The sequence below is a fragment of the Mobula hypostoma genome, chromosome 17, assembly GCF_963921235.1.
Source record: "Mobula hypostoma chromosome 17, sMobHyp1.1, whole genome shotgun sequence".
Lineage (NCBI taxonomy): Eukaryota > Metazoa > Chordata > Chondrichthyes > Myliobatiformes > Myliobatidae > Mobula > Mobula hypostoma.
The window spans coordinates 52802817-52825784 of NC_086113.1; the positions used below are offsets into that span (position 1 = coordinate 52802817).

Sequence of the window (22968 nt, forward strand, 5' to 3'; positions counted from 1 at the left end):
TGTTAAATATTGATCCACTTCCTTTTCAAAAGCCATTATAGATTCTGCTATAAGTAACATATTATTGAAACATACAACACCCTGAGGAGGTTTGGCAGGATGAATATCATGTTTGCAATATCTGGAAAGCTGAGAACTTGGGGGTTTAGACCTTGTGTACAGGATTGCCCGTTTAAGACCAACATGAGGAGCCATTGCTTTTAATATCGAGTTGCAAATCTTTGAAATTTCTTATGCCAGAGAACAACAGATACTGCGTCATCAAGCATGTCAAAGGCTAAAACTCTCAAACTACAAGGGAATCAAGATTATGGAGATTGGCCAGTAGAGCTGAGGCCAAAGATCAGAGCGGCTGTGAGGTTATGAATGAATGCCAAAGAAAATCTGAAGGATCATACAACTAACTCTATTTATTACGTTATTATGCTCATAAGGCACTGTATAAAAAACATCAACTCAAACTTAGATTGTGGAAATGACACATCATTATGTAGAACCATTGGCAAAAAAAATTTTGTTACTGAGTATTAACTGTTCAGCCAAGCATGTAGGTTTTAAGGAGAGTCAAAGATGTAATTAAAAAGCTTCAAGTATGTAATTGCCTGAGAAGCCAGTCTGATACTGTATTTTTATTTATCCTACAGACTTCTATCCTAATGCAATGACAGCCATAGCTTAATACAGTCAATTTTGAAGAACTGAGTTATTATAGCCATCCCATTCAAATTAACATTTGGAAAGTAATTTTACACTGAAAACAAAATACCCCTAAGACTTTTCTGCATACAACTGACATGAGTTTTATATCATATAAATGTGCATATGAAATCATGAGACTACAGTAAAAAGACTAATACATCAAAACAAAAAATTTTGAATTGGCACTATGGAATACAGGAACCATCTCAATTTCTCTGCAGACTGCTTTGCAAAGTAACTGAAAGAAGGCAAAAGCCAACTCAAACTCTTTGTGGAGCATCCAATTCCCCAGTGTAAATAGTCATCTATAGGTGCACCCTGCTTTCAACCAAACATTTACAGTTCATCATTGGGTTAATGAATGGGTTTCATTTTGCAAAAGTCTGCGACAGAAAATACACAAAATCACTCTTTATAGTAACCATACTTCCAGCACTGTAACGAATGATATCAAAAATAGCTTACGGTGTTTTCCAGCGACCCAATTAAATCGCGATTCATTAGCAAGGGCAAATAAAAATAAGGGAGGGACAAGCAGAGCGGCCATTGTGTGAGTGGACCAATGTTGGAGTGGGGAGGCGTAGGCTCATTAGGTTTCATTGAGAAATGGCTTGGACAAGGTAAGTAACTAGTAAGTTTCTTCTTCATTCTTCCTCTGCTAGTACTGCACGTATTTAGTGCACTGAGAATGACTCCAGGGGCTGTGCTGTATTCTTTGTGTGAGATGTGGGAATTTCCGGCCTCCAAGGTAACCACATCTGCACCAAGTACACCAAGCTGCAGCTCAGTGACATTCAGCTCATAAGGGAAACTGAGGTGGTGATAGATGGGAGCTACATGGAGGTGGTCATCCTTAAATTGCAGGAGACAGGTACCTGGGTGACTGTCAGGAGAGGGAAAAGGGAACAGGCAGCCAGTGCAGAGTACCTCTGTGGCCATTCCCTCAATAATAAGTATATCACTTTGGAAACTGTTGGTGGGGAGAGACAAAACCTACCAGGGGAAGCCGCGGCAATCAGGTTTTTGGCACTGAGTCTGGCACTGTGGCTCAGATGGGAAGGGAGAAGAAGAGGACTGTAGTGATAGGGGATTCCATAACTAGAGAAGTAAATACGAGATTCTGTTGACGTGATTGAGATGCCCAGATGATATGTTGCCTTCCAGCTGCCAGGGTCAGGGATGCCTCGGAGCAGATCCGCAGCATTCATAAGTCTTGGTATATATTGGCATCAATGACATAAGTAGGAAAAGAGAGGAGGTCCTGAAGAGAGCTAGGTAGAAAGCTGAAAAGCAGGACCTCAAGGCTAGTAATCTCTGGATTGCTGCCTGTGCTATGTGTCAGTGAGGGTAGGAATAGAATGATTTGGCAGATGAACGTGTGACTGAGGAACTGTGGCAGGAGACACTGTAAGCTCTTCTGGGGAAGGTACGATCTGTACAATAAGGACAGGTTACACCTGAACCTGAGGGGTACCAACTTCCTTGCCAGCAGGTTTGCTCGAACGCTTGGGGAGGGTTTAAGCTAATTTGGCAGGAGGATGGGAACCAGTGATAGGGCAGTTGGTATGTAAGCGGAGGCAGTGTGTATTGAGACCGTCAGGAAGGACAGGCAGATGACGTGGCAACATTGCAGTAAGTGAATTGAGCTGCAGTGCAACAGGGACACAGTTGAAAAGGGTGACAAACACAGGACTGGAGGTGTTATATTTGAATGCACAATGTATACGAAATAAGGTAGATGATCTTGCAGCACAGTTAAAGATTGGGAGGTTTGACTTTGTGAGTATCACTGAGCTGTAGCTGAAAGAAGATCATAGTTGGGTGCTTAACATCCAAGGATGGAAATTGTATCGAAAGATCAGGCAGGTAGCCAAAGGGGATGGTGGCTCTGTTGGTAAAAAAATGAAATCAAATCGTTAGAGAGAGGTGACATAGTATCAGAAGACGTAGAATCATTGTGGGTAGAATTAAGGAACTGCAAGGATAAAAAGACCCTGATGGGAGTTGTGTACAGGCCTCCGAACAGTAGCCAGAATGTGGGTGAGAAATTACAATGGGAGATAGAAAGTGCACATCAAAAGGGTAATAGATAGATAGGTAGGTATACTTTATTGATCCCGAGGGAAATTGGGTTTCATTACAGCCGCACCAACCAAGAATAGAGCATAAATATAGCAATACAAAAACCACAAACAATCAAACAACAAAATGCAAACTATACCAGATGGAAAATAAGTCCAGGACCAGTCTATTGGCTCAGGGTGTCTGACCGACCACAGGAGGAGCTGCAAGTTCGATGGCCACAGGCAGGAATGACTTCCCCTGCTGCCCAGTGTTGTATCTCAGTGGAATATGGCCGAAGTCCAACAGTAAAAAGTTCAATATCCGGTCTACAAACACGTTCCTCGATCGTAATATGACCCAGATTGCACCATCTGTTGTTAACCAGAACAGTAAGCATCCAACTTCTTTACGCCTACCGCTCTCGGTGCACTTCCGGTCAGCCCGAACGGTCTGGAAGCCGTCCATGGAAAAGTTACAATAGTCATGGGGGATTTCAATATACAGGTACAAAAAAATCAGTTTGGTGCTGATTTTGGTCAAGAGAGAGAATTTGTAGAATGCCCCCGAGATAGCTTTTTGGAGCGGCTTGTGGTTGAGCCCACTAGGGGATCAGCTATTCTGGATTGGGTGTTGTGTAAAGAACCTGATTTGATTAGGGAGGTCAAGGTAAAGGAACTCTTAGCAGGGACTGACCATAAAATGACAGAATTCATCCTGTAGTTTGACAGGAAAAAGCTAAAGTCAGATGTATCAGTATTGTAGTGGAGAAAAGGGTATTACAGAGGCATGAAAGAGGAGCTAGCCAAAGTTGATTGAAAGGGGACACTAGCAGGGATGATGGCAGAGCAGCAACGGCTGAAGTTTCTGGGAGCAGTTCGGAAAGCACAGGATAGATACGTCTCAGGGAAGTATTCCAAAGGCTGGATGACACAACCGTGGCTGACAAGTGAAAGCCAACATAAAAGTAAAAGAGAGGGCATTTAATAGAAGAAAAATTAATGGGAAGTTAGAGGATTGGGAAGCTTTTAAAAACCACCAGGCAATCAAAATGGCCATACAGTAAGGAATAAAAGAATGAATCTAATAATATCAAAGAGGGTATCAGAAGTTTTTTTTAGATATATAAAGAGTAAAAGAGAGGCGAGACTAGATATTGGACCGCTGGAGAGGTAGTAATGGGGGACCAGGAAATGGCAGACAAACGGAATTAGTATTTTGCATCGGTCTTTACTGTGGAAGAGAGTAGCAGTATGCTGAAAGTTTGAGCATGTCAGGAGGCAGATGTGAGTGCAGTTGCTATTACCGGGGAGAAGGAGCTTGCGAAGCTGTAAGTTCTGAAGCCAAGTTCTAAGCCACCTGGATTAGATGGACTACACCTGAGGGTTCTGAAAGCAGTAGCTGAAGAGATTGTGGAAGCATTAGTAATGATCTTTCAAGAATCACTATCTTCCGGAATGGTTCTGGATGACCAGAAAATTGTAAATGTTACTCCACCTGTAACATACGGATCCATTTCTTTCAGACCAATGACCCCATATCCCTGGCACTATGTATTGATCTGTTTTCTGCGCATCCACTGAAGTGTATGCATGCGTATTGTTCCCTCTCTCTCTCGCTCACTGCAATGTGAATACACCAGTTAAAGCAATCTCCCACGTGTACCGACACAGCAAATTTGCAACAAGTACAAACATGAATGTCAGGAAATATCATGGACTCCACAAACAGTTACAGATGAAACAGCGAGAGAATGCCGAAGCACCCATGAGTAACAGTGAATTTAAAGTGAAAATGATATGTCAATGGCTGTCGTCAGGAAAGTTGATGAATTTGATAGCGCTAATGAAGGCTGGGAATCGTATATTGAGAGGGTTGAAATGTATTGTAACACAAACGTGGAGGAGCAAAAGAAAATCCCTACACTTCTTAGCTTAAAGGGCCCAATAACTTACAGACTCTTACATAAATTTGTAACACCTGCAAAGCTAGCAACCAAGACATTCATCAAAATTGTTAAATTTTACAAAATGACTTGAGCTTGAATAGCTGAGGGATTTAGATTTTACAAAAGAAACCAGTCCAAAGATGAAGGCATTTCTGAATATGTTGCAGAATTGCGCAAAATTTCCCAGTACTGTGATTTTAGGGAGGATTTTCTGATGCATTAAGGTACAGGCTTGTATAGTCAAAGCACTCAAAAGAGGTCTCTGAAAGAGACCTAACCTTAGAACATGTTTTGACCAGTGCAATATTGTTAGAGACTGCAGCAAAGGATAAAACAGAACTACAGAAAAGGAGGGTAGAATGTGAAATGCACAAAATGTCCCAGAATGGTGCAAAAAGCCAAAGATGATCTCAATGTGGCAAATCGTCCCATGATGCAAATGATTGCTGCTTCAAAGAAAAAGTCTGCAGAAAGTGTCAAAGACAAGGTCACTTAGAGAGAGTATGCAAGGCATTCAAAAAGCACAAATGAGTGAAAAGTCTCAAACACAAAGTTAAGCATATGTATAATGTTACCAAATGTAATACAGAATCAGACAACAGTCTGACAAAGGTTAAATGTCATGCCTAGAACTATATAGCATAACCGAAGCAGATCACAGAAATCAGCTAGATCACAACAGATGCGTCGGGTGTAAAACTGAAAATGGAGTTGGATATAGGGTCAGTTCTATCCATAGTTCCAGACTGCTTTCTAAAATAACATTAGAGAAGACCTCAGTGATGGTAAAGACTTACTAAGGTGAAAAAGTGTCTCCCAAAGACAAACTTAAAGTAAATTTGACGTATGGAAGCCAAACACAACATTTAGAGCTTTATGTATTGAATTTTGGATGTGAATGGTTGAAAGAAGTCCAACTAGCCTGGCACTCAAAGCTCTCAGTGTGACATCAACAGGCAATGACAGCCCAAATGGTAGCACTAACCAGAGACTGGTATGGCTGCTTAATGCTAATGAGAAGGTGTTTGAGAAGAGGATTGGTAAACTCAAAGGCAGAATCGAAATGGATGAAGCAGCAACACCAAAATTCCATAAAGCACATCCAGTGCCTTATGCACTAATTCCTAAAATGGATGCCGAACTGCAAAGCCTGTAGGCATCTGGAATTCTCTCCAAGGTGGAGTGGAGTGACTAGGCCATGCCCATTGTCCCGGTAATCAAGAAAGGGAAGGCCGGAACCGATCGCATATGTGAGGATTTCAAGGTGAGCATCAACCCGGTGCTACGTACTGTGCAGTATCCCCCGCCACGAATTGAAGGCATTTTGCATCTTTGGCAGGCAGGGAGGGATTTTCAAAGATTGACTTGTCACAAGCCTATGTGCAAAGGGAGATCGAGGAGTTAAGTAGGAAGTTCCTCACAATCAACACTCACAAGGGACTGTTCCAGTATAATCGTCTCGACTTCGGCGTCGCATCAGCTCCAGTAATTTGGCAAAGAGCAACGGACCTAGTGCTCCAAGATATCCCAGGAACACGATGTCATCTTGATGACATCATCATGACTGGCAAGAATAATGACGAGCACCTCCAGAACCTTGGTAATGTGCTTACCAGGCTGAGTGAGTATGGTCTGCACACAAAAGAGAGAAATGTGAGTTGTTCAAGAATGAAATCTCATATTGTGGCCATGTCATTGACAAGCATGGCTTACATAAGTCACAAGAGAAAATTGAAGCAGCATTATAGCCACCCAAACCTGAAAATGTGTCACAACTCAGGTCATACTTGGGCCTTATAAACTACTACCACTGGTTTCTCCCCAACATTGCTACAGTGCTGCACCCATTGAACACACTGTTACAGACAGGAGCAAAGAGGGAATGGTCAGAAAGATGTGAAAGAGCATTCAAGGAAATAAAGAGACTAATAACATCCAATGAACTACTCACCCATTATGACCCATCACTGCCCATCAGACTGGCATGCAATGGGTCCCCTTATGGCATTGAAGCCATAATGGACACACATTATGAAAGAACGATCTGAACACCTGATTGTGTTTGCTTCAAGATCACTGACAAGGGCAGAACACAACTACGCACAGATCAACCAAGAGGCCATTAGTCTAGTATGGGGAATAAAGTTCCACCACCATCTCTACGGACAAAAGTTTACGTTAGTGACGTCACCCACGTTTTGTGTCCATTTCCAATCTCAGGAAGGGAATTCTAGCGATGACTGCTACCCAGTTACAACATTGGGCACTATTCCTAGGAGATCACTCTTATGACAGAGTTCAAGGGCACCAAACAACATAGCAACACTGATGACATGTCACGTCTTCCACTATTGGCAACTGACGAAGAAAAGTCTTCATCCTGTGACCCAGCAGAGGTGCCAGTAACAAATTCCGAAATACAAAGAGAAACGAGGAATGACCTGACATTGTCAAGAGTCTATGAAATCATCATGCAGGCATGGCCATCTCATGGTAACCCTATGTTTCTGGGGTTCTCAGCAAGACGTGACCAACTGTCTGTATGTCAAAGAGCGCTGATGTGTGGATCTCATGTTTTAATTCCCTCTAAACTGCAACAAAGTGTTAGAAAATCTGCCTGAAGGACACTGGTCAAGATGATGAGACTCGTCCAGAGCTACGTGTGGTGGCCAGGAATAGATAAACAGATTGAAGACTTGGCCAAAAGCTGTCCAGGATGCCAAAATGTTCAAAATGCACCCCCACAAACACCATCGCACCCAGGGGAGTGGCAAAAGAGTACATATTGACTTTGCGGGGCCATTCATGGACTCCAACCTCCTGATTCCTATGGATGTGCATTCGAAGTGGCCGAAGATTACACCAATGAAGTAAATCACCTCAGCAAATACCACCTCCGCTCTGAGGACTATCTTTGCCAGAAATGGCTTACCAGAATAAACGAGTGACAACGGAGCACAATACATGTCAGAAGAATTCCAACTGTTCATGAAGAAAACTGGTATCAGCCATTTCAAGTCATCTCCTCACTACCCAGCAACAAATGGTTCAGCTAGAAGGTTTATCCAAACCTTCAAGTCATCCATTAAAGTGATGGACAAGGAGGACATTTCTCTACAGCAAAAGGTGGATAACTTCCTTTTTGTGTATCAGAACTCTGTTCCTGTGATGACAAATCAAACACCTGCAAGACTGTTCATGAACAGGAATCTGGGACCTTGCATAGGCATCCTGAAACCAGATCTACAGAGGGAAGTGCAGAATAAACAGTCCAGCCAGTTGCCAAGTGAAGCAGCAAGGAGCTTTGAGATTGGACAGAAGTCCTAGTGTGCGATTACCAAGACGATAAGTGGACACCTGGTAGGATAGCTACAAGAACAGGACCACTGATGTACACAGTGGAAGTTGGAGATCCGACAAGGAGACATCACGTGGGCCAGCCACATGATGACAGCCGAAGAACATACCCGAGTCAATTGCAACCAACAAGACAGATACATTACAGTCATCAGACTTACCACTCAGTGATGGTGTCTCTGGCAGCAACGTGACACCAGAAACTGAGAAAGTTGTCTTAGACAAGACACCTCCCAAACCTGATGCCACTCTACAGGCCCAGAAGGGCTATCCTGGAAGAAACAGAGTGCCACCCAAAAGACTGAACCTTTAGAACTGTGAAGTTAGTTATGGACTGTTATTGTAAACGCATATTTATTTGGAATATGGGTTTATGAAAGGGAAATTGAATGTTTTGTGCATATATAATTTTATGTTACATTAATCTAAAGGGGGAGGAAGTGTAATGTATGGATCTATTTCTGTTAGAGCAATGACCCCATCCATATATTGATCTGTTCTCTACACATGTGCATTGTTCTCTCTCTCTTGCTGCAATGTGAATACATCAATTAAAGTCATCTGCCAGAGGGAAGCAGAAGAAAAGAAAATTATAGGGCCAGTTAGCCTGACTTAAGTGGTTGGAAAGATGTTGGAGTTGCTTAAGGATGAAGTTTCAGGGTACTTGGAGGCATATGATTAATTGGATTGAAGTCAACATGGTTTCCTCAAGGGAAAATCTTGCCTGACAAAAACTGTTGGAATTCCTTGAGGGAAAAAAAAAGCAGGACAAGGGACAATTGGTGGATGTTGTGCACTTGGATTTTCAAAAGGCCTTGGAGAAGGTGCCACACATGAAGCTGCCTAGCAAGATAACAGCCCATGGTATTACAAGAAAGGTACTAGCATGGACTGATGGACTGAGCATTGGCAGGAGGCAAAAGAGTGGGAACAAAGGGAGTCTTTTCTGGTTGGTTGCAGGTGAGTAATAATGTTCCAAAGGGGTCAGTGTTTGGACCGCGTTTTATGTTGTATGTTAATAATTTGAATAACAAAATTGATGGCTTTGTGGTCAAGTTTGTGAATGATATGAGGATAGGTGGAGCAGCAGGTAGTGTGGAAGAAGCAGGGAGGTCACAAAAAAACTTAAGACAGATTAGGAGAATGGGGAAAGAAGCAGCAGATGGAATACAGTGCCTCAAAGTGTATGGTCATGCACTTTGGTAGAAGGAATAAAAACACAGACTATTTTCTAAATAGGGAGAAAATTCAAAAATCTCAAGTGCAAAGGGACTTGGGAGTCCTAGTGCAGGATTCCCTAAAGGTTAAGTTGCAGGTTGAGTCTGTGGTGAGGAAGATAAATGCAACGTTAGCATTCATTTTGAAAGGTCTAGAATATACGAGCAGGGATGTGATGCTGAGGCTTTATAAGGCACTGGTGAGGCCTCACTTGCAGTACTGTGAGCAGTTTTAGGCTCCTCATCTTAAAAAAGATATGCTAACATTGAAGAGGTTTCAACAGTGGTTCCCGGAAATAATTCAGGGATTGAAAGACATTATGAGGAGCAGTTGATGGCTCTGTGCCTGTACTCGCTGGAATTTAGAAGAATGGGGGGAGAGAGGCGAGGTCTCATCGAAACCTGTCAAATGATGAAAGGCCTTGATAGAGTGGTTGTGGAAGGCACCACCTCAGAATAGAAGGATGTCCATTTAGGCCATATACAAGGAGGAATTTCTTTAACTAGAGAGAGGTGAACCTGTGGAATTTGTTGCCACAGGCAGCTATGGAGGCCAGATCATTGTGTATTAAGGGCTGAGGTTAATAGATTCTTGATAAGTTAGGGCATGAAAGTTAATGGGGAGAAGGCAGAGAATGAGGTTGAAAGAGAAATGGATCAGTAATAATCAGGGCAGACTTGACAGGCCGAATGGCCTAATTCTGCTCCAATGTCTTATGGTTTTAAAAACACATGACTGATTAAAACAAAAACAGTATTTTAGATAAAGATGGAGGGGGTGAGAGGGGGATCTATTTCTGCTGCTTATAAAAATGAATTTATATATGCATCTTGGACATCAGAATTTATTACAGGATGTCATTTTGTATATCACAGTGTAAACAAAGTTGGGCATTCATAACCCAGGGGTCACCTATTTCGTACCAACACACTCCTTTGAAACACTGGGGAAAACCACTGCGCCCAGAGGAATCCCATACAGTCACATCTCTTGCATTGCACCTACAAAGCACAAGCTCAAGGAACAGCATCTCATTTTATGGTGGCATATTACAGCCCACAGCACTCAACCATTTGAGTTAACCAGCCTTTTCATTTTGTGTAGAAGCTTACACAGATACCACTATTCTGCTGGGGATTTCCAACATTCTGTTTAATTTCAGATTTTTAGCAGCTGCAGATATTATTTTTATCTTCCAGCACCATTTTCCCTCTCCTTCATCCTCTATCATCTCTGTTTGCACTTGCAATTAACAAATCTTCCCTCTCAGTACTCACCACCATTTGCAATCTTCTTGGTCTTCGTTTCACAAACATCCTTTCTATTCGCCCCATCCTCCCCTCTTCCCTGCAACTAAAAAGCTCCTTCATTACTTGTTTTTCCTACTTCTGATACAAGCCCAAAATGTAAAACTCTTTCTCTAAGAACGTTGTCTGACCCACTGATTTATTTTTTAAACCTGCATTTTCTGTTTTCAATTCAGGGATTCCATCTGTCACCCCCATACCCAGAAACCCATGTCAGTCCCAAGGCTGTGAAAAATCCAAGTTCAATTGTGAAATTAAAGGTTGGGAACAACAGCAAAAAGTTAAAAAATATGGAAATACAAATTGCACTAGTAAGAACTGTTTCTATGTCCTGGCTCTAATACATGTTTTGAATTAGTCATCAAGATCTATTTGATTTTAATTAAATAACCCAGATCTGCACAGTTTTGTACAGTGACCACTTGCATCCTGAGTGGGGCAGTAGACTTATTCATAATTCATAATTTCCATTTAAGCTTCATTTATAATGTACCATAAATTTTATGAAATACCAATCAAATTCTATTTTTCAGGAAAGACAAGCCGTCAGATTCAAGTGCAAAATTAAAAACACATTATTTGCCTTCAGGAAGAACATACAGAAGTAGGAAGTTACTACAAGTAGAACATTCAAATGAAGATTAAAATCAACTCGCGTCATTAAAATACCTAGACTTCTATTAGATACTACCTATTATGTTAGATCTTAGATGTGTGAAGTTACAAATGTTCATTTTCGACCCATGATCTCAGATTTCTCTAAAGCTGAGAAATCAAAGCTGTGGTTTATTTCTATGGAAATCTATGGAATTGAAGTTCCCAAATAACCCAATAGTTCATTAGAACTCAGGGAAGCAGCAATATTGCTTAGACTTACTGTAAAATATGTGCCCTGTATGACTTTGCAAAAGCAAGCAACTGTTCCTCAGTTGAGTAATGTATATTTTTCTTTCTTTTTAAATCTTTTTATTATTTTTCAAAATTATAAACTCAATAACAAAGTTGGTACAAAGAGATTGGAATAATCTTAATCAGCATATACAAAAAGGATTTTAAGTAACATAGGAATAATAGACTTCCAAATCATAATGAAATTAGTCATAAAAAAGAAATAAAAAGAAAAAATATATATAAACAAAAAAATCCCCAAAAGAAAAAGAGAGAAAACCCCCCCCAAAAAACAGAACAAAACAGGGCTAGACCAATATCTTGAATCAGTCACGTTCAGTAATGTCGTCAACTCCGCTCCTCTATTCATATAATTTAAGTTAGAAAAAAAAAGATTCAGAAAGGTCAGATTACATCATATGAAAATGTTGCATAAAAGGTTTCCAAGTTTCTTCAAATTTAATCAAAGGGTCAAAAATATCACTTCTAAATTTTTCTAAATTTAAACTTAGTATAGTTTGAGAAAACCATTGGAAAGTAGGAGGATTGATTTCCTTCCAGTTCAACAAAATAGATCTTCTAGCCATTAAAGTAACAAATGCCATCATCAGACAGGCTGAAGAAGACAAAGATCTGTGTTCTACCATCGGCAATCCAAAAATTGCTGTAATAGGATGGGGTTTTAAATCAAAACATAGAACTGTTGAAATAATATCAAAAATATCTTTCCAATATTTTTCCAAAAGAGGACAGGACCAAAACATATGAGTTAAGGAAGCCACCTCAGAGTGACATCTATCACAAGTAGGGCTTATATGGGAATAAAAACAAGCTAGTTTATCTTTGGACATATGGGCTTTATGTACTACTTTAAATTATATTAATGTATGTTTAGCACATATAGAAGTACTAACTAATTGAAAAATTTTATCCCATTTCTCTATAGGTAGACGAAGTTCCCTTTCCCATTCGTTTTTAATTCTATCAGATGTATCTGGATGTAATTTCATAATTATATCATAAATAATTGCTATTAATCTCTTCTGAAAAGGATTTAAACCTAAAATTTTATTAATAATGCCAGTAGGATTTGAAGTCGGAAAGGTAGGCAACATAGTATTTAAAGAATTTCTTATTTGTAAATATCTAAAAAAAATGATATTTAGGCAAATCAAATTTCTTAGATAACTGTTCGAAAGACAAAACAGTTATCCAGAAATAAATCACGAAAACATATTATACCTTTCGTTTTCCATATCAAAAAGGCTTGGTCAATTACCGAGGGTTGAAAAAAGAAATTAGATATAATAGGACTTGTTAACAAATTCATTCAGGCCAAAAAATTTATGAAATTGAAACCATATTCGCAATATATGTTTAACTATAGGGTTAAACATTTGTTTATTCAATTTAGATAGTACAAAAGGCAGTGAAGTTCCTAAAATGGAAGCTAAAGAAAATCCTTGTACAGAGTGGCCTTCAAGGTTTACCCAATATGGGCTTGGAGTTGTATTCCAATCTTGCGTCCAAAATACTAAATATCGACTATTAATTGCCTAATAATAAAATCTTAGGTTAGGCAATGCCAAACCACCTTCTTTCTTAGATTTCTGTAAGCATTTTTTACTTAATCTGGGATTTTTATTTTGCCATATACAAGAGGAAATTTTAGAATCAATAGTATCAAAGAAGGACTTAGGAATAAAAATTGGTATCGTTTGAAATAAATATAAAAATTTAGGTAAAATAATCATTTTAACAGCATTGATTCAGCCAATCAATGATAGAGACAATGGGGACCACTGAGTAATCAGTTGCTTAACCTGATTAATTAATGGTAAAAGGTTAAAATTGAATAGATCCTTATGTCTCTTAGTAATTTTAACTCCTAGATAAGTAAAATAGTCAGTAGTCACTCTAAATGGAGAGTTTCTGTAAGTGGGAACCTGCATATTTAACGGAAAAAGTTCACTCTTACCTAGATTCAATTTATAACCAGAAAAACTACTAAACTGAGCAAGCAAAGTTAATACTGCCGGAATAGATTTTCCTGGGTTAGAAATATATAATAGTAGATCATCTGCATATAGTGATAATTTATGAGTCTCATTTCCATGGGTAATGCCAAATATATTAGGAGAGTCGTATATTTTTCAAATGCCTAATTTTAACATACAGGAACTTAATTTCTGAATAGTGACAAAAAGCCTTTTGGAATCACCACTGTCATGGACAGGTAGTTCTACCATTTCTGGTGACCTTTCTCCAGAATCACAAAAGCAATCAATGTCGCTGTGAGCCTGCTCTGCCACTCAGTAATATGAAATTATTGGCAATGAAATTCCTCCTCACCCGGACTTGAACAGACAATCTCTTATTCTGAAACCATGCTCCTGTTTTAAATCCTCCCATGAGGGAGAACATCTTCTCAGCTGATGGGAGAACACCCATCAGATTCTTAAAGAGGGACCCCTCTTACTCTTTCAATTCATTATATTTGAGCAACTCTGCTCCGTCCGCCACAACAGACAGGATCTCCTGGTAGCCACCCACTTCAACTCTGCTTCCCACTCCCATTCAGATATGTCCATACATGGCCTCCTCTACTGCCATGATGAGGCTAAACTCAGGTTGGAGGAGCAACACCTCATATACCATCTGGGTAGTCTCCAGCCCCTTGGTATGAACACTGAATTCTCCAACTTCCAGTAATTCCCTCCCCCTCCCTTCCCCCATCCCAGTTTCACTGTGCCCCCTCACCCAGCTGCCTATCACCTCCCTTATGGTTCCACCTCCTTCTACAACCCATCGTGTTTTCCCCTATTCCTTCATCTTTCCTGCCTATCCCCTCCCCCACCCCTTTATCTTTCCCCTTACTAGTTTTTCACCTGGCATGTACCAGCCTTCTCCTTCCCACCCTCCCCCCACCTTCTTTGTAGGGCCTCTGCCCCTTCCCTCATCAGTCCTGACGAAGGGTTTTGGCCCGAAACGTTGACTGATCTTTTCCACGGATGCTGCCCAACCCGCTGAGTTCCTCCAGCATGCTGTGAGTGTTTCATTATACTTGTATCTATTTGAAACCCTAGGATGTGGGCCATCTTGGGAACCTGTTAGCCTTCAGTGCCATTGGTATTTCTAGCAGGCTTTATATAATGTATAATCACAGAAACAAACAGCACAGAAATGGGCCGTTTTGGCCCATGTTGTCCATGGCTGCAAAGATGCTCACACAGGCTATTCTCACTTACTTGCGTTAGGTAGTATTTCTTTATGCCTTGAACATGCATTGACCAAATGCCGTCTACTCTATATAGCGAGAGAGTTCTCACCAGAGTTTACATACCACCAGTGGCCAATGATAATCAAGCGCTTGAGATACCACATGATGCCGTCTCCGAACAAGAAACAATCAATCCCAAAGCATTTCAAATCATAGTTGGAGACTTCAACCAGGTTTATTTGAAGAAAACGCTACTCAATTACCATCAGCATACAATCTATAACATCAGAGGTCCCAACACACTAAACCACTGTTTTACAAAGATCAGCAATGCCCTACAGTTCCATGCCCAAACTGCATTTTAGTAGATTCTTCTCCTGCCTGCATACAGGCAGAGGCTAAAGAACAACGCTCCTGAAATTAGGACAACAAAGAGGTGGTCACAGGAGGCAGAGAAGTGGCTATGGGATTGCTTCGAGTTGGTGGACTGGGGTGTGTTCAAGGACTCATCTGTGGATCTGAATGAATACACCATGGTTGTCAAAAACTTTATTAGAACAGTTGTCAATGAGCATGTCCCCTTAAAATCATTCAGAGTCTTCCCTAACCAGAAGGCTTGGACAAACCAGCAGATCGCAATCTGCTGAGGACCAGATCAGAAGCATTCAAGTCTGGTGAGCAAGAAAGTTACAAGAGTTCCAGGTATGATCTCCAGAAAGCCACATCATGGGGGAAGTGGCAGTTACAGACTAAATTTGAGTCAATGAAGGATGCTTGATGGTTGTGGCAGGGTTTGAATGCTATTACCTTTTATAAAAGTAAAATCAAGGGACACAGGTGACAACAGGGCTTTGATTCTAGATGAGCCCCAATGATCCTATGATTCCAGTCTGAGACCAAAGTGCAACTGTCCCTCAGGAGGGTGAACCCACAAAAAGCATCTAGCCCAGATGGGATACCTGGCCAAGTACTAAAGACCTGTGCTGTTCAATTGGCTGGAGAGATCACTGAGATCTTTAATCTCTCTCTTCAGCAGTCTGAGGTACCTACCCGCTTCAAGCAAACTTTACTTTCACCCAAGAACATGGTTATCTGCATCAATGACAATCATCCAAAAGCATGTACGCACATTTGCTGTGATGAAGTGTTTTAAAAGGTTGGACATAAACTCCTGCCTGAGAAACAACTTGGTTCTGCTCCAGTTTGACTACTGTCACAACAGGTCCACAGCAGATGCCACCTCATTGACTCTTCACACAACCCTGGAACATCTGTACAGCAAAGATACATATATCACAATGCTCAGCATTCAGTACCATCATTCCCTCAAAGCTAATCAACAAGCTTCAAGGCCTCAATACCTCACTGTGAAATTAGATCCTCATTTCCTCACTTTCAGACCCCGGTCAGTTTGGATTGGCAACATCTCATCCACAATTTCCATCAGCACAGGTGCACAAGGCTGTCTGCTTAATGTCCTGCCCTATTCACTTTACATCTATGAATGCGTGGCTAAGCACAGCTCCAAAGCCATAACCAAGTTTGTTGATGACACTACAGTCGGAGGCAGAATCAAAGGTGGCGATGAATCAACATATAGGAGGGAGATTGAAAATCTGTGGGTGGTTCCACAACAACATCTTGATGTCAGCAAGACCAAGGAGCTGATTATTGACCAGGAGGAGGAAACCAGAGGTCTATAAGCCAGTCCTCATCAGAGGAGGAGAGGGTCAGTAACTTTAAATTCCTCAGTGTTATCACTGTAGAGGACCTGTCCTGAGCCCAGCCCATGTGCAGTCATGAAGAAAGCACAGCAGTGCCTCTTTTGCCTTTGGAGTTTGCGAAGATTCAGCATGACATTAAAACTTTAACAAACTTTTATAGATGTGCGGTGGAGAGTATATTGACTGGCTGCGTCACAGCCTGGTATGGAAACACCAATGCCCTTGAACGGAAAATCCTACAAAAAGCAATGGTTATGGCCCAGTACATCATGGGTAAAGCTCTCCCCACATATAAATGGAGCACTGTTGCAGGAAAGCAGCATCCATCATCAGCAGCCTCACCACTCAAGGCCACGCTCTCTTCTTGCTGCTGCCATCAGGAAGGTGGTACAAGAGCCTCAGGATTCACACCACCAGCAACAGTTATTACCCCTCAAACACTGGAGTCTCAAACAAAGGGGATAACTTCACTTCCACCATTATTGAAATGTTCCCACAACCTATTGACTCACTTTCTAGGACACTTCATCCCATGTTTTTGATAAATATTGTCCATTTGTTTATATTATTTCTTTTTTTATTTTGACAGTTTGCTGTCTTTTGCACACTGGTTAAACATCCAAGTCGGTGCAGTCTTTCATTGATTCTATGATGGTTATCAATTCTATTATGGATTTATTGAGTGTGCCTGCAAGAAAATGAATCTCAGGGTTGTACACAAAATGTTGGGGGAACTCAGCAGGCCAGGCAGCATCTATGGAAAACAGTACACTTGGCGTTTCAGGCCAAGACCCTTCATCAGGACTGGAGGGGGACAAAAAAGATGAGTCAGTTTTATTCCCCTTCAAGTCCTGAAGGGTCTCTGCCCAAAACGTTGACTGTACCCTTTTCCATAGATGCTGCTGAGTTCCTCCAGCATTTTGTGTGTGTTGCTTGCATTTCCAGCATCTGCAGATTTTCTCGTCTGCTCAGGGTTGTATATGGTGACATACATGTACTTTGATAATAAATCTTCACTTTGGACTTTGAACTTTATGCCTTCCATATCCGAGCACCTGTCCAAACACACTGTAAATGCTGTAATTGTACTTGAATCTATCATGTCCTCTGGCAGTTTGTCCCAGATATCTTTTCACTTTGTCCCTTCAGGCAAAATCTGGAGAAGCTATTCTGCACACTCTATTTTGTAGCAAGCAGAACTGCATACAGTGTTCTAAGTGTTAGCTAACCAATGTTTTGTACAACTACAAATTGACATCCCAACTCTTACAACTCAATGCCTCAGGGTATGAAGGCACCTCATACCAAATGATGGCTTCTTACTCTATCCACCATGTTGCTACTTTCAGGGCTGTTTCAATCTCTATATATACCAAATGCCCCCATGCCATACGTCCTACTAGAATCTGACTTCCTGAAGTTCATTATCTCTCACTTACCTGGCTTAACCTCCATTTGCCACCACTCCACCCAACTTTCCTGCTGCATCCTGATAAATGCTTCTTTGCCATCCAAGTCTTCATCAATTTGTGTTGTCTGCAAACTTACTCATCATATCCCCTACATTCTCATCCACATATTTATATATTACAGAGGTCCCAGCACTAACCCCAAGGTAGACCCCTTCTTACAGACTTGCAGTCAAGTTTGTCTTGTTTCTCCCTTTTTAACCCCTGATTTGGACCATCATTGTGATGTTTTAGCATCTTGTACCATGAAGAAAAATATTTGCTCAAAGTCTCTGTAATTTCCTTATTTTCCATCGTCAGAGCACCAACATTTATTTAAATTAATTCATGCCTATTTTCTCAGTATTTCTGAGATAAGGTCATTCACCTGAAATGTCGACTCTTTTAGCATACAGTAAATACTGCCTGACATTAAGTATTTCCTGCATTTACTATTTTATTTATGGAAACTACACACTTCCTTTATTTTCCCCCACATACTTGCCGAAACCTCTGACTCAATTTTGTATTCTTTGCCAGGTTATTCTCAATTTACTATATCTCTATAATCTTTTAGCCATTCTTTACTGGTTTCTAAAGTTTTCCCAACATTCTTTAGTTCTCAGCTGAATAAAGCTTTGTTGCAAATTGCAAACTATTTATCTTAAAAGTCTGCCCCTGCCTATCTACCAGTTTACTTTTAATCTATTTTTCAACTCTGCTTGCATTACTTCATACTCAACTTTTATTTAAGTTTCAAAGCTAGGTTTCCCATTCTCAAATGCAAAATGATGATCCATTCCCCCACAGGAATTTTGACTCATTGCATTTTACCATCCTGTATTTGGATTTTTAAAAAACTATTTCAAATACATTATGAAATAGTCCAAATTATATATGCCAATTTTATTTGTCCAATCCACACAAGTTTTCTTTTTCTTGCACCTCTACTGAGCTATAGGCTGCCAACAGCAGCTTTCCAGAGTCCTTTGTTGTGGGCCAGTTTTTCAAGTTGTCTGCAGGTGTAGCCCACCTTGGAAAATCCTTCCTCTCCCAGGTCTTTGAAGCTTCCTTTGGTGTTTCTAGAGCACTGGGTTTTTATGGGATGGGGCTACTAGCCCCATGCCCAACCCTCCACCTTCTGCAAACACAAAATACTCTGCAGATGCTGGGGTCAAAGCAACACTCACAACACGCTGCAGGAACTCAGCAGCTCAGGTAGCATCCGTGGAAATGATCAGTCAACGTTTTGGGCTGGAAGCTGACGAAGGGTTCCGATCCGAAATGTTGACTGATTGTTTCCACAGATGCTGCCCGACCTGCTGAGTTCCTCCTCCTTTTGCAGGTGGGCTTGGGACCGTCCATGGTGGTATTCATACAAGGACTGGTCACCCACAATCACTGCAGTCCCACAAGTTCTTGATTAATGCTCCATCCAGCAGTACAGCAGGAAGGATTATTCCCACTAGTGACTTCTTTCTGTTGCTGTTTTGTTATACCCATCAAAATGGATTCTACGACCTGATCTTTCAAATAAGATCATTTCTCAGTACACTAATCTCCTGCTGTGTAAGCAGAGCTAACCTAACTGTCTTCTTTCTGCCTATCCTTCCAAAATATCAAGCTATAATATTCAATACACTACAAGTCACCTTGAAACCAAATCCCCAATTGCTTTTTCAGGAATTCACCTATCTTGTTACAGATGCTCTGGGCATTCAAGTAAGAAACTTTCAATTTGCTTCTTTATCATTTTCCCAATGTCCACTCTTATATATGTACAGTACATTCCGTCCACCCTGGAAAACTACCAACCATTAACAATATCGTAATCTATATAAATTTCCTCTCCTTTCTTTTGCAACACACACAAAATGCTGGCAGAACTCAGCAGGTTAGGCAGCATCTATGGAAATAGTTATGTTTTGTAGCTTCAGGATATTAAACTAATTCAAAGGAAGACACAGGAGTCCGGGAATGGGGGTCTAACTTCGTGGTTACTTTAAGTGAGGTGTGCCTTATCACATGGTAGTGAGATGACATATGCAATTCATGCATCTTTACACATAACTATAATGAATTATATAAACAATCAAGAATGTTTAGTCATTTTATTTACAATATTACTGAAATATTAAATATGTAACACTCCTCCCTGCTTAGCTATAAACTCCAACTCAATAGAGAATGCATCTCAACTATATACACAGTATACTGTACTAAATAATAGAACTACTGTATGCAGGTGCCCATAGCATAATAAATTATAAGTTGTCCAACCCAGGCCTAAAGATTTAATCACTGTAGAGGATTTCTTACTCTTGTTGGATAACATCTTTCTTGACAAGGAGGAAATCACTCTGCTTGGTTGGTGAGACGTGGCTGTGAAAACAATCTCAACTCCTCCATGGTGGTTGTAGGAGTTGATTCTGAGACCATAAGAAGTGGCTCTGACAGCTCTGGACACTTCTAGTTTGTGCATCTTGAGCTTGGGGAGGTGCACATAGTTCAGTGGAGTATTCTCTTATTAATCCTTCTATTGCCCCCTTTATGATTCGATCTCTCCTCTTGGTGAATCCTGTTTTCATATCTCCATTGACTTTTCTTTTTGGTTTTCCATTCACACAGCTGGGAATTGGTCTTTGCCTTCTAGTTTTACAAGCAGCTTTTTGTCTCCCAATTGAAGTCCATCCAATAGCCTTAATGTACTCAGAGTAGATCCTGGTTCTTTGTACTCATAAAAGCCGAATGCTTGCAACTTTCCTGAAGCTCCTTGAACTCTCTTCCAGCTTAAAACTAAGCCACATTTCGCAAATAACTGCCTGATTAACATATCGGAAGCTTTCTCAGAATCTGCTGTACTTGGACCACTACTTTCATCACTTTCATGGTTCATAAGACCACAAGACATAGAAGCAAAATTAGGCCATTCAGCCCATCGAGTCTGCTCCATGGATGATCCCAGACCCCACTCAACGCCATGTACCTACCTTCTCATCACATCCTTTTGATACCCTGACCAATTAGGAAACTATCAATTTTCACTTCAAACACACCCACAATCTTGGCCTCCACAGCTGTCCGTGGCAAAGCATTCCACAGATTCATTCTTTGGCTAAAAAAATTCTTCCTTATCTCTGTTCTAAAAGATCACCCCTCAGGTTTGAGGCTGTACCCTCAAGTTTTTTACCCCCACCATAGGAAACATCCTCTCCACATTCACCTTATCTAGTCTTTTCAACATTCGGCAGGTTTCAATGAGATCCCCCTGCATTCTTCTAAATTCCAGTGAGTACAGGCCTAAAGCTGCCAAACGCTCCTCGTGTTCATTCCCAGAATCATCCTTGTGAACCTCCTGTGGACTCTCTCCAATGACAACACATCCTTTGAGATATGGGGCCCATAATTGTTAACAATACTCCAAATGCGGCATGACTAAAGCCTCAGCATTATCTCCTTGCTTTTATATTCCATTCCCCTTCAAATGAATGCCAACATTGAATTTGTCTTCTTTACCACAGACTCAACCTGTAAACTAACCTTCTGGGAGTTTCGCACAAGGACTCCCATTCCTTTGCACCTCTGATGTTTGAATTTTCTCCCCATTTAGATAATAGCCTGCACTTTTGTTCCTTTTACCAAAATGCACTATCATAAATTTTCCAACCCAGTATTCCATTTGCCACTTTTTTGTCCATTCTTCGAATTTGTGTAAGCCTTTCTGCAGTTGCATTGCTTCCTCAGCACTACCTACCCCTCCACCAATCTTCATATCATCTGCAAACTTTGTCACAAAGTCATCAAATCCATTTTCCAACTCATTGACAAATAATGTGAAAAGTAGCAGTCCCAATACTGACCCAAGGAACTCCACTAAGCACCAGGCGCCAACCAGAAAAGGCCCCCTTTATTCTCACTCGCCGCCTCCTGCCTCTCAGCCATTCCTCTTTCCACTTCAGTATCTTTCCTGTACGGCCATGGTACTTTATCTTGTTAAGCAGCCTCATGTGTGACACCTTGTCAAATGCCTTCTGGCAATCCAAATAAATGACATTCACTGCCTCTCCTTTGTCTACCCTGTTCGTTACTTCCTCGAAAAACTCTAACAGATTTGTCAGACAAGATTTCACTTGACAGAAACCTTGCTGACTTTGACTTATTTTCTCATTAGTCTCCAAGTACCCCAAAACCTCAGCCTTAATAATGGACTCCAACACTTTCCCAATCACTGAGGTTAGGCTACTGGCCTATAATTTCCTTTCTTTTGCCTTCCTCCCTTCTTAAAAAATGCAGTGACATTTGCAATTTTCCAGTCCTCTGGAACTACAGTGGCATGCAAAAGTTTGGGCACCCCGGTCAAAATTTCTGTTACTGTGAATAGTTAAGCGAGTAAAAGATGACCTGATTTCCGAAAGGCATAAAGTTAAAGATGACACATTTCTTTAATAATTTAAACAAAATTACATTTTTATTACATAGCCCTAACAAGCTAATTAAGGTCTGAGACCTTGGTAAAAGTTATCTGAGGGCTCAAATTTATTGGGGTGCCCAAACCTCTGCATGGTACTCCTTTCCTCCCCCCCCCCACTCTAAAATTGTACAAAATAAATACACTAATCTTGCTTAAAATGTTGAAAAGTATTTTCATCTTTAACTTTATGACTTTTGGAGATCAGTTCATTTTCTACTCACTTAACTATTCACAGTAACAGAAATTTTGACCAGGGGTGCCCAAACTTTTGCATGCCACTGTATGCCAGAATCAAGATTCTTGAAAGATCATAACCAATGCATCTCCTATTTCTTCAGCAACCTATTTTAGAACTCTGAGATGTAGTCCATCTGGTCCAGGTGACTTATTCATCTTAAGACCTTTCAGTTTGCCTTGCTCTTTTTCCCTTTGTAATAGCAACAGTACTCACTCCTGCTGACACTCCAAGACCTCTGGCACACTGCTAGTGCCTTCCATAGTGAACACTGATGCAAAGTGTTTATTAAGTTCATCCACCATTTCTTTGTCCCCCGTTACTACCTCTCCAGCTTCATTTTCCAGTGGTCCAGTAATAACTCTTATCTCCCCTTTACTCTTTATACAACT

General features: G+C 40.8%; 1 protein-coding gene and 1 long non-coding RNA gene across 4 annotated transcripts in view; one reads left to right on the forward strand and one right to left on the reverse strand.

Annotated features, from left to right (window-relative positions):
* Positions 1-22968, reverse strand: part of LOC134358030 (adenylyl cyclase-associated protein 2-like) — a 199508-nt gene that overhangs the window by 107229 nt on the left and 69311 nt on the right. The gene's annotated exons all lie outside the window — the stretch shown is intronic.
* Positions 1-22968, forward strand: part of LOC134358032 (uncharacterized) — a 152512-nt gene that overhangs the window by 20421 nt on the left and 109123 nt on the right. The gene's annotated exons all lie outside the window — the stretch shown is intronic.